The sequence below is a fragment of the Dendrobates tinctorius genome, unplaced genomic scaffold (genome assembly GCF_039654945.1).
Source record: "Dendrobates tinctorius isolate UK_male_01 unplaced genomic scaffold, ASM3965494v1 ptg000120l, whole genome shotgun sequence".
In the NCBI taxonomy this organism is placed as follows: Eukaryota; Metazoa; Chordata; class Amphibia; order Anura; family Dendrobatidae; genus Dendrobates; species Dendrobates tinctorius.
Genome location: NW_027361788.1, coordinates 23,355,071 through 23,374,316, shown reverse-complemented (window position 1 = coordinate 23,374,316; position 19,246 = coordinate 23,355,071). Strand labels below are relative to the sequence as shown.

The 19,246-nt window shown below is 42.8% G+C and overlaps 1 protein-coding gene across 1 annotated transcript in view; it reads right to left on the bottom strand.

The window, feature by feature from the left end:
• Positions 1 to 11,857, bottom strand: part of DUSP9 (dual specificity phosphatase 9) — a 63,571-nt gene extending 51,714 nt beyond the window's left edge. Inside the window, exon 1 of the mRNA XM_073590912.1 lies at positions 11,674 to 11,857. The gene's annotated coding sequence lies outside the window, so the exon portion shown is untranslated. The remainder of the gene's footprint in view (positions 1 to 11,673) is intronic.
• Between the last annotated feature and the right edge of the window lie 7,389 nt (positions 11,858 to 19,246).

Below are 19,246 nucleotides of genomic sequence, written 5' to 3'. Positions count from 1 at the left end.
AATGGAATGGCTGTCAGAATGGCTGATTTTTATAGAACTGTGCAGTGGTCTCTTAATTTTTGGTCTGTAAATATATATATATATATATATATATATATACACAGTATATATACACACACACAGAGAGTGAGAGAGATACACACACACCACATATATACATATATTTGGCATATATACATATATATACAGTATATATATATATATATATAATTATGTGTTCACATCGGATTGGAACATAGACCCCTACGTGTAAAAAGTACCAGCTTGCTACAGCTCATCTTCAGCTTCTGCCATGGCCGGTACTGGATGGCATTGACATTAGCAGCAGCATCACATCATTGCATGTTGTTAATCATGTGACTTTGCTCTGTTCCTCCCCATCTCCCCATCTCCCCAACTCGTGACGGAGCCCACACCGCCACACTGTGCCTGCAGCTGCAAGCCTCCCCCCCAACAATGGCACCTCTATCAGGGGTGCTCAAGCTGTCGGCTTTAACCCCTTCCACTGCCAATTAAACCCTTACCAACAATCTTCTCTGCGCAAACAAGGTTTTATCAAACCAAACTGATGTGCACACCTGGCATCATAGCTGGCATTCCCCCTCTATCAATGGCAGTCATGGGGTTAATGTGCTCTGCTCCAAGAGAAACAGCCATGGAACATGCTCCCCATCACTCCTCATTTTCCTGGATGTGTAACTGCAGGTTCCTGGAACAGCCCGCGTCTCGTTTCCAAGGGTTGGCCTTTAAGAAAGACAAAAAAAGATTTGGCAGGGAGAACGTGTAGTGACTGGTTTGAGGGTTTTGGGATGGTTTGAGGTGAGGAGAGGCAGAAGGGTTTACTACCTGAGCAAGCAAGAACATGACGGGCACATGGCTACCCACCAGCGCCATGTTCTGTTAACCCCGTAAAGCCAGAAAAAAAGAAAACAAGGCACTCAATATACAAAAAAGACAAATGTGATAACCGAGGCTGCAACTGTGTGATAAACAGATACCGTGCCATTCATGTCTTCTACCCGGGTAAGACGGGAAACTATTATATTTATTGCCTGTGCAGAGCTGGGATGACGCGACACTGAAAAGCTGTAAGAGCAGTATCAATTATCCCAGTGCCTGAAGGAAACTATGAGCAAAATAAGATTTAGAAAAGTGTTCCAGCATGACCAGACTTTGGGATATTTATAGCAAAGCTCTGCATTTGGCCAACTTTTGGTGGAGGGGGGATTTTACGCCTTTCCATGTAACACAAGAAGATTAATCAAGCAACGCAACCCTTCTATTAAAAAGTAAAAGAGGGTGCACCACACATAGGGTGCAAACGAGAAGGGTCTGAAGTCTCCGCTATTCATTGACCTCAGGGATCAGGGATGGGGGAGAAATCTGGGCATATGGACCCGGATGACTGTACAAAGATATCCAGATCTTTCAATGGGTTCAAATCCAGGGGCAAAGATTATATTGAGGTGTCAAGGGGAAAAGATTTGGGGTTCTCTACAATTCTATTCTGCTTCCTATTTCATCGGACATGGCTAATAATGACTTAGAATTAGAGATGGTAAATGCAGGACCTGGTTCTGTGGCCATGTCAAAAAATCTGTGGTTACTGGATGGGAACTGTTATGAATGGGTCACCGAGGAGGATGGTAGGAACAGGCTAAGCCTCCAAAAGACCAGAGAGGTTGGTAACTAAGCGGATTGCAGACCCCTGATCCTATCCACACAACTAGCAGTAGCCGTGGAGCGTTCCTATTTCGTCCTAGACGCTTCGTCACAGCCGGAGGACTAACTAAGCCTAAAGACAGAAAGATGAAATCTAAACTGCCCCGGAGCAGATCCCCAAAGGAATAGGCAGCCCCCAAACATATATTGTCAGTGAGACAAGATGAGACACAAACACAGACAGAGAACAGACTGAGCAAACGGTGGGGCCCAAACTGTCTAGACAGGACAGGAGAGAAAAGATACTGTCTGCAATCATGCACAATACCCTGAAAAAGTCCAACCCGTCTGATATACAAAAAAACCTGAGATCACACGATCTCACCCCCGCTAGATCAGCACTCTGGTATAAACTGGCAGCAAAGAAAAGATACTAACATAACAGGGGACTGAACAAGCTGCAACATATGAAGCAGGGCCCAGCGCTGCCCCCAGCAGGGTGCTCACTGAACCCTAGCAGCAAAACAGAAAGCAAAAAAAAGACACAACAGCTTAGATGCAAAGAATTAGCAAATGAATCACTTAGCTGAACATGCAGATCAGGCAGGGGACAAAAGAGCTCCTAATGCACACTGAGGAAAAATCACCAGCAAACCTCAAGAGCAGCCAGCTCCATTATATGCTCCCAGCCAGCAATCCCAGATTCCCTATTATTATCGTCAGGTGGAGAACCTCCATCCACCTGGCCAGCAGAGGGAGCTTCTGCTCAGAAATCCGAGCAAGGGAGTTCACAACAGGGAACCCTGAGAACCACCTCCTACTCGACTACATAAGCGGCTCTTCTTTTGATTAGCTATTATGGCACAAGGTCCGATGCTCATCGTGCCACAACGATGATGTGGACAAAAGCCAGCTAATCAAAAGAAGAGCCGCGGGTGCCGTCAAGTAGGAGGCGGTTTTCAGGACGTCCTGCAAATTGATTTACACCAACTCTATGAATAATAAGTTACTATTCCACATGAATAAGTTGACTTATTTTGGGCACTATAAGGCAATAATATTTACTGTCCATTATGGTAGAATAATTTATAATTGCATGGTTTTATTTTGTATGCACTGGAAGGCATTTTTTGGGCACTGTATAGTAACATTACTAACAGTAGGTACTCCACTATATGGATCAGTGCAACATGGGGGGTCATAGGTGTGGTTGCCCTAGGCACAACATTTCAAAGGAGAAAAAAAAGGTAGTAGTGGTATCGTTAGGGTCAAAGATCCGGGGATAGGCACATACTCCGGACTTCTGGACGGATGCCCCCAGTTCTCTGAGTATTACTTTGAATTGTATCACCGTTGAATTTTGTAGTAGCGCAGGCATCGGGCCACAAGCTTCAAGTTATGCCACTGGTAGAACCTGTAGTCGACCAAGCCTTGTCCAAGATGTCAACACGTACTGCAAACAGCCAGGATATAAATGTAGTGGTGTGCCATGATACCTGACCACCCAAATTCTGGTACTACCAGGGCACTGACTAGGCTTCAAAGGCTGAAGCTTCATACGATATTCTTAATTTTTTTTTCTACTTAGCGGAATTTTGGGTTTTTGCTCATTTTATGATATTATGTAAGGAGGTAATGGATTACATATATGGGTGGCTTTTGGCAAGTCTGTTAGGAATTAATAAAAGAATTACGGTACAAGACGGAGTAAAAGCAGAGAGGGTGCTGTGTGTGGAAAATGATGTATAAAATTCCTATTTTAGCAAAAAATGTTTTCGAGACGCTGCCAAAGTTCCCTTATGGGTTTTAGAGAAAAGGCCGCTTGGTCATTGGGTGGTCATAACCTTCAGATATTCTGAAATCAAAAACACCCCGTGCCATATTTAATGGGGTCTGCACCAATCCCATTCTCTGCTTAAAGGGATTATGTGCATTGGATATCTTCCACTTGTTACATGGGTCCCTTGAAAACAAACTAATTATAAAAGATCCATTTAGACAAGCTGATAATAAAGTTGGTGTAAATTGATTCATGGGATCCTTTGATCACGTTAGTACTCTAAGGCTATGTGCACACGTTGCGGAACTCTCGCGGAAGTTACCGTGAGAATTCCGGAATTCCATTCCGCGAGAAAATCACATTTTAAATTCCCACGATTTTCCCGCGGAAAAACTAGCGTTCTGCAAGCGTAATTAGAACTGATTGACAGGTGACCAACTTTTTACTATTGAGGCTGCCTATGCAGCATCAGTAGTAAAAGATAAAATGTAAAAAATAATACAAAAATAAAAAATGTTATTCTCACCTTCCGACGGCCCGATCTTCTTCCCGCCTCTCTCCACGCTCCCGGCATCTTCCGGTCCCAGAAATCCTTAGCGCGAATCACCGCGATGACGTTGCGGCCTCGCGTGACCACGATGACGTCGCGTCTGATGACGTTGCTTCTCGCGATGCTGCGAGATCATCGCGGTCATTCGTGCAAAGGATTTCTGGGACTGGAAGATGCCGGGAGCGTGGAAAGAGGCGGGAAGAAGATCGGCAGCCGTCGGAAGGCGAATATAACCCGATTTTTTATTTTAATTCTTTTTTTTACAGGGATATGGTACCCACAGCCCAGAGAAGAATCTCCTCTCCTCCAGGCCCTGGGTACCATCCGCAAATGTTCTGCTTACTTTCTGCATGGTGGGCATAGCCACATGCGGAAAGTAAGCAGAACAATGCATTCCTATGAGGGCGGAATCGCCGTGATTCTGCAAAATTAATGAGCATGCAGCGTTTTTTACCGCAAAGTGATTCCGCCGTGGAAAAAAACGCAGCATTAGCACAGCATTGCGGAATCCCATAGGAATGCATGGGATGCTTATTTTTCGCGGCAAAATCGCGCGTTAAAAACCGCCGCGAAAACGCGAAAAAAACGCAACGTGTGAACGCTGCCTAACACTAAAAAATGTGACCATATGTCTAGGAGGTCCTCACTTTTTCTAGGAGCCTCCCATTGTGGGAGAGCTGTAAAGTATACCTACGAGAGACCAATTGATGCTATAGATTCAGGAGCATAGTTCACTTCTTACTTTTTGGCTTTAAAAAGGATCTGTTACCAGGTCAAAAGTAGCCAGATTTCGCTCCTATTTTACTCTCTGAACTCCCTTAAGTTTTTGACTTTTTTAGTAAATCAGGGCTTTTTTGTTTCATGCTAATTTGTATGGCCTTTGCTAAGGAGGCATGGCTCACATAGTAATTATACACAGCAGTCTAAAGACACGCTCCAGAGGATCCAGTGAGCCACTCCCATTTGATATTGATATCATGTGCACTAAATAAAACGGTCCATATCTCTGGAACCATATAGCTGATTTAAAAAGTCATCAAATTTAGGAAATAAAAGCAATATTAACCCGACAGTCATTTCAGTTGAATTGCATTTTAGATGACTTTGAAAAAAGTTCATGCTTACAGTGGGAGTCGCCAGTTTAGGTGATGTTTGCTTTTGGGATGTCCCCGATTACTCATGCCACAGAGCCTCTTAAAGACACAGCTACGGAAACTCAGACCTGGTTCCAATTTCTATAGTAAACAGATGTATTTCTTTAACTATTTAGGGGGTTGATTTTTCTTTAACAAAATGAGATTCTTCTAAGAACACATAATTTTGGACAATTTTCACAATTTAGTTTTGCTTTGATTTTTTGTTAGTTTCTTTTTTGTTTTCTTCTTGTGTTTTCTCATACAGCATGTCATGGCACATTATTAGCTTCATAACAATTCTCCTGTAAACGAGTGGAAGAGATTCACCTTCAGAAAATATATGGAGATGGGTGGCAAGGAACCAGGGTCATCATAGTAGCCGGAGGTCATGGGTTTGATTCTAGCAAGGGCAGCATTTGGATAACATCTGTACATTCTTCCTGCATCTGAGAAAATTTGTTTTTCTCTGCTTCTCTAGTAAAGAAATAAAACTTATTAGAAGAGCTTAAAGGGGTAGGACAACCTCATCTGTGATTGCTTGACCCCATCAATTTAGCTCTGTGTTTGCATAGGAGCATCACATTATTTGTACTTATTTTGAAACCAAAGGGATTCATGGGCATTCAGACCATATTATTCATCAACACTGCGTGCAGAATTATTAGGCAAATTGTATTTGAGAGGATTCTTTTTATTATTGAACAACAACTATGTTCTCAATCAACCCAAAAGACTCATAAATATCAAAGCTTCATATTTTTGGAAGTTGGAGTGTTTTTTTTTTTTGGATTTGGCTTTCTTTGGAGGATATCTGTTTTTTCAGGTAACTATTACTGTGCAGATTTATTAGGCAACTTAATAAAAACCAAATATATGCCCATCTCACTTGTTTATTTTCACCAGGTAAACCAATATAACACAAAATTTAGAAATAAACATTTCTGACATTCAAAAGCAAAAAAGAAAATCAGTGAGAAATATAGCCACCTTTCTTTAAGATGACACTCAAAAGCCTTCCATCCATACATTCTGTCAGTTGCTTGATCTGTTTACGATCAACATTGCGTGCCGCAGCCACCACAGCCTCCCTGACACTGTTCCCAGAGGTGTAATGTTTTCACTCCCTGTAGATCTCACATTTTATGAAGGACCACAGGTTCTCTATGGGGTTCAGATCAGGTGAACAAGGGGGCCATGTCATTATTTTTTCTTCTTTTAGACCTTTACTGGCCTGCCACGCTGTGGAGTATTTGGATGCATGTGATGGAGCATTTTCCTGCATGAAAATCATGTTTTTCTTGAACGATACCGACTTCTTCCTGTACCACTGCTTGAAGACGGTGTCTACCAGAAACTGGCAGTAGGTCTGGGAGTTGAGCTTCACTCCATCCACAACCCGAAAAGGTCCCACAAGTTCATCTTTGATGATACCAGCCCATACCAGTACCCCACCTCCACCTTGCTGGCGTCTGAGTCGGAGTGGAGCTCTCTGGCCTTTACTGATCCAGCCTCGGGCCCATCCATCTGGCCCATCAAGAGTCGCTCTCATTTCATCACTCCATAAAACCTTAGAAAAATCAGTCTTAAGATATTTCTTGGCCCAGTCTTGACGTTTTATCTTATGTTTCTTGTTGAAAGGTAGTCGTTTTTCAGCCTTTCTTACCTTGGCCATGTCCCTGAGTATGGCACACCTTGTGCTTTTTGATACTCCAGTAACGTTGCAGCTCTGAAATATGGCAAAACTGGTGGCAAATGGCATCTTGGCAGCTTCACGCTTGATTTTCCTAAATTCATGGGCCGTTATTTTGCGCCTTTTTTTATCAACACGCTTCTTGCGACCCTGTTGGATATTTGCCATGAAACGCTTGATTGTTCAGTAATCACGCTTCAAAAGTTTGGCAATTTCAAGACTGCTGCATCCCTCTGCAAGACATCTCACAATTTTTGACTTTTCAGAGTCCGTCAAATCTTTCTTCAGACCCATTTTGCCAAAGGAAAGGAAGTTGCCTAATAATTAAGCACACCTTATATAGGGTTTCGATGTCATTAGGCCACACCCCTTCTCATTACAGAGATGCAAATCACCTGATTTACATAATTGGCAGTTGGCTTTCAAGCCTATAGAGCTTGCAGTAGAACAACATGTATAAAAAGGATGATGTGATCAAAATAATTCTGCACACAGTGTATTGATATACCATGGAACAGCCCTGTTTTTTTTTTTACACAAGGGATAGATATACATAAGATATAAAATACATACGGTATATGGAGACCTGCCTCATATATATGTATATATATTCAAATCAATGATGAAGATTACATCTTTGCTAGAAAATACAGATTTTTCAATAACATCAAGAAGACTATCCTTTATTAAACACTACAATCTGGCATATGAACAACATAGAATGGAGTCTTCAGCACTGAATCCGACCTTGATGACAAAGTTTGGAGCCAGTTTATCTGTGTATTACATAGTCAGGGATTCATTTTAATGGTGCTTACATTAAACTGGTCATAGTACATTTTATTTTGGTGCATGGGAGCAGATCCCTAAAAAGTGTAACCTTGTATAAAACTATATGGATAAGCTACCATCTTTTTCCCTATCTTTGGACCATTTGTAGGAATGAAAGCGCCAATTTAGCAACTTTCTTCTACCATATATTTGCCTTCTCTTGGTGATAACACCTGGAGATGGACCAACGGCAATGAACCAACTAAATAGGGGCGATCATCATAAGACAATCTCTTAAATACTATCAGCAGTTGCTGTCTTCCAGTGTACTCCTAGACTTCCAAGCAAGACCCAAAAATCTGAATTTATAGCATTTCGGAGTAAAGGTTACGTATCCAACTCATTAACAGAGGGGAAACTACTGACCATGATTGCAAATTCATCAATACAAGAGATCTCCTTTCCAAGTCAGGAATGGCAGCTATGCTTGGGTGATCCTAGCCAAAATAGATCAGGGAGCTGACTTTCATGGATGACTGTCCAAAGAAAAGCTCATGCAGTAATTTAGGTCTGCCCACCAGTCACTCTTGGCATTACAGAGACAAGTGCAGGGTTGTAGTCCTAATTAATGAGAAACATATGCATGGTGGTGTTCACGAGAACGTTTCCTGTTGTCAGAAAGAAGAATACGAAAAGAAACAAACATCCACTGTCTTGCAGAATTCTGCGGGTCATAATTAGATTTTACCAGTGGTTATACTTCACTGCTGCAACCGTTGAAAGAGGACATCTTAAGCAAATCTTTTTAAGAAATCCATTCAATGCTTCTTAAAGGGAATCTGTCACCCCTTTTTTGAGATATCATATAATGATATCATTCAATTGAGTGTCACATAAGGATTCTCTTAGTACTTTTGCTTCCCCCTGACCCCGCACCTTTCATGCATAAATACCTTGTTTATATCGGTTCAGATGTATGTAAACTGCCACTGTTCGGTCAGATGGGCGGGGCTTATTCACCTGCCCCCCCCCCTGTCTTGCTCTACGCATTTCTTCTTGTGTAGAGCAAGACAGGGAGGGGGGAGCAGGTGAATAAGCCCCGCCCATTGGACCGGACCGTGGCAGTTTACACACATCTGAACCGATATAAAAAAGGTATTTATGCTTGAAAGGTGCGGGGTCAGGGGGAAGCAAAAGTACTAAGAGAATCCTTATGGGACACACAATTGAATGATATCATTATATGATATCTCAAAAAAGGGGTGTCAGATTCCCTTTAAAATCCCATCACAACTAATACAGGGGTGTTAGGCAGCCTTTTCCCTATGATAAATCTGCCTAATCATTCAGCAGTATGAGAGATGAAGCCACAAGATCTGTGGGAGCGGAAATGGTGACCTGCGTTATAGAAGAAGACATCTCAAGGACTTCATAACTTTTGTTTGAGGAATATACTCTGCGTAATAGAGGTCATTGAAGACTACAAAGAAAAGCGAAGTGGGTGACTAATTCCACCAGGGACTGAACGATTTATCAACACTATCCATTTAGTATAGTGATTTAAATATGTCACAGCCTAAGTGAATGGCTTGCCCACCTTCCTTGGACAATCCTTATTAGTTGTCTGTGGCCACTAACCATTTGCTGGATTTTTCAAAAGAGCATTAACAAATTGTTTAACATGATAGCCATTGGTGCACTGAGATGATCCCATGACTCTGGCTTCTGAGACGTAAAAATTGGTTGGGGGTCTCGCAAACTGGACCTTCAATGATCAGCTGAAGTTGCCTTTGGCTTATCTCTCCTGCACTGACTACTACAGTGCAATAGTAGAAGTTCATGCAGATTAAGTTCATTCATCTTTTACATGAACAAGCCACGTCTACAAGAGTCACTGTTTCTAAGAAACTCTCTTCTCTGGCTCAAAGTCTCTATGACCCTGTACCTGAATGATACAAACCCTTTACATTTTTCTACTTGCCTGAATCTACATCTTTCATGAGGCTAGCCACTAACCAGAACTGTTTATTGCAAAGAAACTTCCTCCTACACCTTCCCTTTAAACTGAACATATGGCAATCTCATTTCGAGCAGGGAATATCCAAAAAGTGTACACCCTCTTTAGCATATATTAAGTACAAAAGTATTTTTTTTATATAAAGAGTTGCTTTGGTAACCACTTTACAAAATGAAAACAAGACCTATGCAAAATGTTTGGACTGGGAATTCTCCGAGAATGAGTAGAACATTCGGTAGACAACACAATACGTCCCGTGTGTAATATGTCTTTAAGATGCCAAGAAAAAGGCATTGAGGAATTCATGAGACATTTAAGAATGAGGGAAGGACAAACCAACTCCAAGGAGGTTCCAATAGTCGTGTAACAGACCATGGCCTGTGATCTCTGTCTTAAAAATACAATGAGATTTCCTATTTATTGGGGTCTAAACTCTAAAGCAGCTTCCTCATGTAATTCTCTGAAGGCAATCGCCCTCCAGGCTATCCCCCCTAAAATTTCATTTAGTGGTTTTTCACCACTACATCACAGCTCGGCACAAAGTCTCCTTTATAACATCAGCCTGGAAGCAGCGACTGGGCAGGAATCTGCGTTTAGCTGTTACATCCCTACTTGTGAATCAAAAGCTTTAAAGAGCATGGAAAATGTGCTGATCGCCTCCGTACTGGAGAGAGGGTGGAAAATCAGAGACAGAGGGAAAAGAAAGAGAGGGAAGTGGGAGAGAGAAAAATGAGAGATGGGAAAGAATAAGGAGAAAAATAGGAAGGAGAAAGGGTGATCTTCAGGGCTTCCAACCCTTCTCTATGGTCCTACCGAAGAATTCTACTTGCATAGGTCAACCTTTTGTAGACCTAGAAACTACTAGTAGAAATTCCCAGTTGATGTGAATCAATTGACTCCAAAAAAGCTTGGCACCAATCACTGAACACCAAGATTGCCAAATAAGACCTGATGTGCCTATATTAGGGCACCAATGGACATCCCGAAATGCATGGAATAGGTTGCTATGAACACATTTTTTTACTAAGAAGAGATTCATTTTGTTGAAAGCTTTTTGATACTTGTCATGGATCCTTTGACTTTTATGGTCTACATTGCCATGCATATGACAGATCCAGGAAAGCATATTCCCAGCATCATCAACACCGCGTTTATGGAACTAATTTCATCCTCCTGGCAAGCACAGGAGACATATTTGGTCCGTTCTGCATGCATATTGTCATCATTTCCTTTGGATTCCTCGACTTGTATTAATTGTTTATCCCAAACCACATAATGTTTGCCCAAACACCCACATTGACAAACATCAACACATTTCCATTAGGTCTCCAACAATATCTTCTACTGGCCAAAACGACTTGACCCATATTTGTTCTGCTACATGGTTAATTAGGGGTTTCCGAGCGAGGGATTGGGAGAAGCCAAAAACTCCTACACTGTGTGTTGCCAGTTACATACTTAATATTTTTGAAAAAAAAAGACAAATGTCCATCAAATTTATGGACATTAATTATTTGGCATCACAAAAAGTACTGTTGACAGTTGGTGCCAACTATACTGTAACTTCTGCCTCTTTCTCTGTGGTGCGCCGCCTGCTTCAAATTAGCTGGAAAAATACTATGGAAGAAGTGACGGGGGAAGAGAAGAGTTAAAAAAATGCTGACGCTATGGTCATAATGGGCATCGTAGCAATTGGTCTCGGTTTCTTCTATCATCTGGTCAACGGGTGTCACTTTACTAATACCCAACCTAAGAACTTTTGGTACAATGGTCAAGTCTACACCAATCTTCCACGCCCCGAAAGAACAGAATCTTCTACTAAGTACGTATTGATGATGCAAGCAAATTTTTGATATCGGATTTTCCTGCTTGCTAGTACTTCCATCTATATTTTCAGTATAACCTGGCCACATCTGTACAGCCTTCTCCATTCCTCGTCTCCTCCTAACCTTGCTCTTTCCACAAATCCTCCAACCTTCCAGCAAAGGAGGACTTCCTTGCAGTTCCCCAGAGCCTTACCGCCCACTCCAGATGTAGACAGCATGTCCCACTATGGCAATATCTTACCTGGGAAGATGGGATAAAGTCCACCCTTGAACCCAGTTGTCCTGGTACATGCAAAGAACATTCAGGAAGACCAGAAAAGGGCGAGAGAACCTGCTTCAGTCTTTCGCCTCTTGTCTTTGCACGCTGGCAGGCAAGCAAGACTTTTAATGATTTCCAGCACAGCTTGGCTGCTGTGTTTCCTCTTGCAAAAAAAAAAAAGAAGCAAACCCTTATGCCTCCCTCCTCTTCTCCTTCCATCATTCCCCAGTATCCTCCTCCCAGTACACGTGCAAGCTGTGTACAACCTGAAGCCCAGCCTGCTGCTCCATACTGGATGATTTGGGATTCAGGGAGGGGTTTCATAGTACCAGAGGCCTGGGTTGATGTCAGGTTACACAGGAAAGTGGGGGCCTGGGGATTTCTGAGTCATTTTCAGGACTGAGCCTGTGTAATGATCATCTTCAGGAATGAGAGAGAATTAACTCCTGCATTACTGCTGAGGCCATTTGGGTAGGAGAGTAGAAGTGCCAATCAAGATCTTTTGGCACAGGCTTTGCAGTAAAAAAAAATAAAACGAGTGCATTCATTGAGGCCGATACAATTTTTTTTCTTTGAGCAGGGTATATAGAGAATAGAGCTGCTTATTTCTCATTGTCAGTGGCATCTGACCACAATTTGATGTGTATGGATGTTGCCAGATGCTGGTGGCCATCAGTTCTTGAGAGAAGTAGACAATCATCTGATGTGGTTTTGGACCTAACCATTAGGGCCCCATAAGAATAATGTCAATATCAGCTAATACTATAAAAGTACAGGAATAATACACAGTGTTGTCACAGTACAGAGGTAATGAACACAGTAATGTCACAGTACAGGAAAATGAACGCAGTGATTTCACAGTACAGAGATAATGAACACAGTAATGTCACAGAACAGGAAAATGAATGCAGTGATGTCACAGTATAGAGATAACACAGTAATGTCACAGTACAGGAAAATGAATGCAGTGATGTCACAGTACAGAGATAATGAACACAGTAATGCCACTGTACAGGAAAATGAATGCAGTGATGTCACAGTATAGAGATAACACAGTAATGTCACAGTACAGGAAAATGAATGCAGTGATGTCACAGTACAGAGATAATGAACACAGTAATGCCACTGTACAGGAAAATGAATGCAGTGATGTCACAGTACAGAGATAATGAACACAGTAATTTCACAGTACATGAACGCAGTGATATCACAGGACAAGGGTAATGAGCACAGTATTGTGACAGTACAGGGATAATGAATGCAGTGACGTCACAGTACAGGGATAATAATACACAGTGATGTCACAGTACAAGGATAATAATACACAGTGACGTCCCAACACAGGGATTATATACACAGTGATGTCACAGTACAGATATAATAAACAGTGATGCCACAGTACAGAGATAATAAACAATAATGTCACAGTACAGGGATAATAATACACAGTGATGTCACAGTACAAGGATAATAATACACAGTGACGTCCCAGCACAGGGATTATATGCACAGTGATGCCACAGTACAGAGATAATAAACAGTGATGCCACAGTACAGAGATAAACAATAATGTGACAGTACAGGGATAATGAATGCAGTGATGTTACAGTACAGAGATAATACACACAGTGATGTCATAGTACATCAATAATAAACACAGTGATGTCACAATACAGAGATAATATATACAGTAATATCACAGTACAGAGATAATATATACAGTAATATCACAGTACAGAGATAATAAACACAGTGATGTCACAGTACGGAGATAATGAATGCAGGGATGTCATAGGACAGGGATAATGAACGCAGTGGTGTCACAGGACTGGGATAATGAATGTAGTGATGTCACAGTATAGGAATAACATGCACAGTGATGTCATTGTACAGGGATAATGTACACAGTCATGTCACAGTACAGGGATAATATACACAGTGATGTCACCGTACAGAGATAATAAACACTGATGTTACAGTACAGGGATAATACACACAGTGATGTCACAGTACAGGGATAATACACACAGTGATGTAGCAGTACAGGAATAATAAACACAGTGATGTCACAGTACAGGGATAATGCACACTGTGATGATACAGTATAGCTATAATGCACACTGTAATGTCACAGTACAGAGATAATGCACACATTGATGATACAGTACAGCTGTAAGGAACATAGTTAAGTCACAGTAAAGAGATAATGCACACTATGTTGTCATGTTACAGAAATAATGTGCGCAGTGATGTGACATCTACACAGTTATGTCACAACAGCAGAATAATTGACAGTCATGTTTCTATACAATCTACCCAGTGAAGTTAGAACATCATATTCATGTAAATAATTATCTAGCACTACTCTAATAATACACATGATGATATCATTGCACAGGATCAACACATATAAAAAATGTTACTATACACACAGTGACATTACGAATGGAAAAAAACACAATGTCTCAGTGTAATAAAGCACCTTATGATATCACAGTAAAGGGGTATTGCATATAGTGTGACATGACATTTCAGAGACAATACAGAAACTGATGCTGAAGTAGAACGATGGAGTAAAATAAGCAACCGGGGAGGAGACAGGTGGCCCTATTGCAAACTCCAGGTTCCAGTCCAATTTTCTAAAGCCAGTTTGCACCATTTATAAACACTAGTCGCACCGTGCCTTTGAGTGGACATGGGCATCCACGGGGTATGGACTAATATCAGGGTATAATAAAAGGTAGTACACGTCTTAATGATATAGCACGGGTTGGGGTAACCCCCTCGTAGAATATAATGTAGTCCCCTCATAGGGTATAATGTAGCCCCCTCATAGGGTATAATGTAGCCTCCTCATAGGGTATAATGCAGCCCCCCTCATAGGGTATTATGCTGCCTCCATCATAGGGTATAATGCTGCCCCCCCATAGGGTATAATGCAGCCCCTTCATAGGTATAATGCAGCCCCCCTCATAGGGTATCATGCTGCCCCTCTTATAGGGTATAAGACTGCCCCCTCAGAGGAAAGTGCTGCCCCCCTCATAGGGTATAATGCTGCCCCCCTCATAGGGTATAATGCTGCCCCCTCATAGGGTATAAAGCTGCCCCCTCATACAGTAAAATGCTGCCCCCCTCAAAGAGTATAATGCTGCCCCCCTTATAAGGTATAATGCAGCCCCTCTCATAGGGTATAATGCTGCCCCCCCATAGGGTATAATGCAGCCCCTTCATAGGTATAATGCAGCCCCCCTCATAGGGTATCATGCTGCCCCTCTCATAGGGTATAAGACTGCCCCCCTCAGAGGAAAGTGCTGCCCCCCTCATAGGGTATAATGCTGCCCCCCTCATAGGGTATAAAGCTGCCCCCTCATACAGTAAAATGCTGCCCCCCTCAAAGAGTATAATGCTGCCCCCCTTATAAGGTATAATGCAGCCCCTCTCATAGGGTATAATGCTGCCCCCCCATAGGGTATAATGCAGCCCCTTCATAGGTATAATGCAGCCCCCCTCATAGGGTATCATGCTGCCCCTCTCATAGGGTATAAGTCTGCCCCCCTCAGAGGAAAGTGCTGCCCCCCTCATAGGGTATAATGCTGCCCCCCTCATAGGGTATAATGCTGCCCCCTCATACAGTAAAATGCTGCCCCCCTCAAAGAGTATAATGCTGCCCCCTTATAAGGTATAATGCTGCCCCTCTCATAGGGTATAATGCTGCCTCCCTCATAGGGTATAATGCTGCCTCCCTCATAGGGTATAATGCAGCCCCTCTCATAGGGTATAATGCTGCCTCCCTCATAGGGTATAATGCTGCCCCCCTCATAGGGTATAATGCAGCTCCCCTCATAGGGTATAATTCTGCCTGCCTCATAAGGGATAATGCAACCAGGACTCACATATACTGTATATACTGCTCTGGCAAAAATTAAGAGACCACTTCCAAATATTCAGTTTGTCTGATTTTTCTCTTTATAGGTATATTTTTTAGTAAAATGTAAATTGTTCTTTTAGTCGACAAACTTCTGACATGTCTCCAAATTTCCAAGCAATACATTTTGTTTTGTTTTTTTTCTGAAAATGAGAAATGGTCAAAATAAAAACAAACAAAACAGTGCTTTCAGACCTCAAATAATGCAAAGAAAACAAGTTCATAATCATTTACAAACCACAATACTAATGTTTTAACTCAGGAAGAGTTCAGAAATCAATATTTTGTGGAATAACCATGATTTTTATAAACAGCTTTCATGTGTCTTGGCATGCTTGCTACCAGTCTTCCACTCTGCTTCTGGTGCAAAAATTTAAGCAGTTCTTCTTTGTTTGATGGCTTGTGAATATCCATCATCCTATTAATTACATTCCAGAGGTTTTCAATGGGGTTCAGGTCTGGAGAATGGGCTGCCCATGACGGGGTTTTGATGTGGTCTCTTAGTTTTTGCCAGAGCTGTACGTATATATATATATATATATATATATATATATATATATATATATATATATAAAACAAATACAATACTCACCTCTCCTCCTTGTTCCCACGCTGATTCTGGCTCTGCTCTGGTATCAGACAGCAACTGCACTGCAGTCTGCCCTGCACACAGCGGGTACAAGATGAAGTGACGTCATTGCGCACCCGCTGTGTCAGAGGCAGAGGGGAAGGATGGGAGAGGGAGCATCAGATGCCGATACAGTTGAATGCGGCACGCACTGGGGGGAGGGGTGCTAGCATCGGGCCCCCCAACTTATGGCCCCATAATGGCCGTGTGGGCAAGGGGCCCCCTGGGGGAGTGGGGGCACTGGTCTGCCGGCCCTGATAGCCGGCAGTGTTAGCCGCTGTTAGCGGCTAACACTGCCCGCAATTAAAGTGAAAATTGCGTGGCAGTGGGGGCGTGGAGAAGAGTGAATATTCATTTCTCTTTAGCAGCGGGGACAGAATTTAGCCTCAGCATCCGGCTTCTGTCTCCTGTAACTCGCTGCTGCTCTGTTGTCACCTGGGGGCCCCCATAGCAGCTGCGTAGTGTGCCGATATTAAGCCAGGTTCACATAGCGTTAATGCAGTCTGTTTAACGCAGAGTGTTGACGGACTGCATTAACGCTACTCCCTAACACGATCGCGCTAGCGCAGATGCTCCATCTCCGCTAGCAGTGAGGGACTCTCGAAGCAGACCGCGTCCGAGGGTCCGTCGCAGAATGACTCCACATCGCTAACGCATGCCTCTTAGGACATGCGTTGGTGATGCGCCACGTTATGGCAGTCTATGGCAGCGTTAACGGATGCGTTACATCGCGTTAATGCCGTGGAGTAATGCAGTGCGTTAGATGGACTGCCATAACGCAATCTGAACCCTGCCTAAGCGTCACGCCACTGGCTGGGAGTCTCTGGGGCAGCGGGGGCCCTAGGCAGCTGCTGACCCTGTATGCCAGCATGTGTCAGTACCTGGGCCCACTGGAGAATCCGCTTCTCTGGTGGGCCAGTCCAACCCTGCCGGAAGCCAGTCCACATACACAATAGTCTGCAGTCAGAGAGTGAAAATGGATGTGTGAAACTGGCCTTAGATGTTGAGGCAGCTGTTATTCATGCTAACCTGGTAATTATGTCTATATTTTGGGGATATGAAGCATTAGCTGAGATACGGCGCTCCTTTATGGCTACTATATGAGGGTCATCAGCAGGTGCTTTTCTAAATTAACTTAGAATATCCCAACAGATCATAGGATGATCACTTTTTAACATAAAAATAATTCTATTTTGCTCCATAGATGATTTTAATAAAAAAAAAAAAAAATAGTACTTCCAAATAAAAAAAACTCTCAATAAGACTACAGTCCCCACCCCACCCCCTCAGTCATTACTACACTAAAATTGACTTCAGCCTTTGGTTTCACCTGGAAGATCCTCTCCTTGTTTTGTTTCACGTAGCCAATCTCCAGATTACTCACAGATGTAAAGACCACTAAAGTCATCTAAACTAACCAAATCCATCAAGCACCCGGGGTAATTACATACTGCCTTACTCCAAAAAGGCTTTATCTGGTTTTAATAGCAAACAACTGTCTGTGTATATGTAACATGGTGCGGGGTGGTAGCTGTGGGTGAGGTATTCATCTCTTACGCCCCGGCATGTTACATGAAGGTGGGGGTCCTGGCTGGGTGTTTGTACTTGTGCTATGGGAGCACTACGCCCTTACAGGTCGCATTTTACCAATGACTTTTGTTGGCCAGGACCAGATGTTAAACAGTTCAATGAGGGAGACCACCAATCAAAAATAAACTTTTTACTAAACGAAACTTGGTGGGGATTATATGCAGTAGAAAGTGAGTACACAGCTTTATGAACATTTCCTTCACAATACGAAGCATTTTTCACACACAGTTCCAATTCCTTTCCATTTACTTGTTTGTTCTCTATCTCCACTGTTTCACTTTCTTTCATTACAATCTAACTCAGCACTACAGTCCTGTTAGCAAGAGTCGTATTCCTATTCCCAACCCGTGGTTCCACGTCTTCTTTCCCCTCAAGTGAACTTTGTTGACAGCATGGTAGTTAACTTCTCTGTCACTGACTCCTCGAACTCCTGCCCAGGGCACTTTCTTTGTCTCATGTACTCTGTCCCATCTTGGCCCTTTGTAGGAGGGTGGACTGATATATGGACCTGTCTGTTGGAAAAGTGAATGGAAAATATGCAGTGTACAATGCTTTATTGTAATTTATATATATGTGTGGGACAACAACTAGAATTAGTGAGAGACAGTGTGGTATTGAGTTTTGGCCACTAGATGGAGACATAGGGGTAGTGAGGAGAGGAACCTAACAGCAGTTGAAGCTAGGAAACGCAAAGTCATGGTGGGCGGAGTTACAGGGACTATGGAGGGGAATTCCCAGGAAAGGGGATAAAAGGAAAGAGAGTCCCAGGGTTTGAGAGATCTCTCCCCGGAGGCGACAGGTGACAGAAGAGCTCAGGAGAAGATAGAAGAAAGCAGAGCTCAGGAAAAGACAGAGGAGAGAGACGGATAGTCTGGGGGTGGCCCTGACAGGACAGCTGCAGAACAAAGGATGCAGGACAAAGGAGTCCTGGGGTAGCGGACGGCTGGACACCGAAGGGGTAGTATGTGTCGCAGCGGGCAGACTCGGCTGGGGAAAGCGCTGTGGCCGTAGGCCTAACTGCAGCCACGGTGAAAGAACCTAGAGGGTCATCGCCAACAGGAGTAGGAGGAGGTGATAGGTACTCGGGCCAATGTGTAGAAGCTGTCGTATTGCTGTGGATGTCAAACAAGACACCCAATAGAGTGGATCTGATTGAACGGATTTCTGCATCTGTCTCCAGTCTGTTCCGCAGCCGAAAGGGACTGTTCTGCCTTCTTCCACGTATGACGGTGTGTGGATTCCAGCATACGGCTTAACCTTTCATCCACTCCCAGAAACAAGACTGTATGGGTGCTTAAGTCTATTATTTTTTGGGATGATATGGACAACGATGGGAGATAACAGATAATAATAATAATAAATTTTATTTCTATAGCATCGACATATTCCGCAGCACTTTACATTACAGAGGG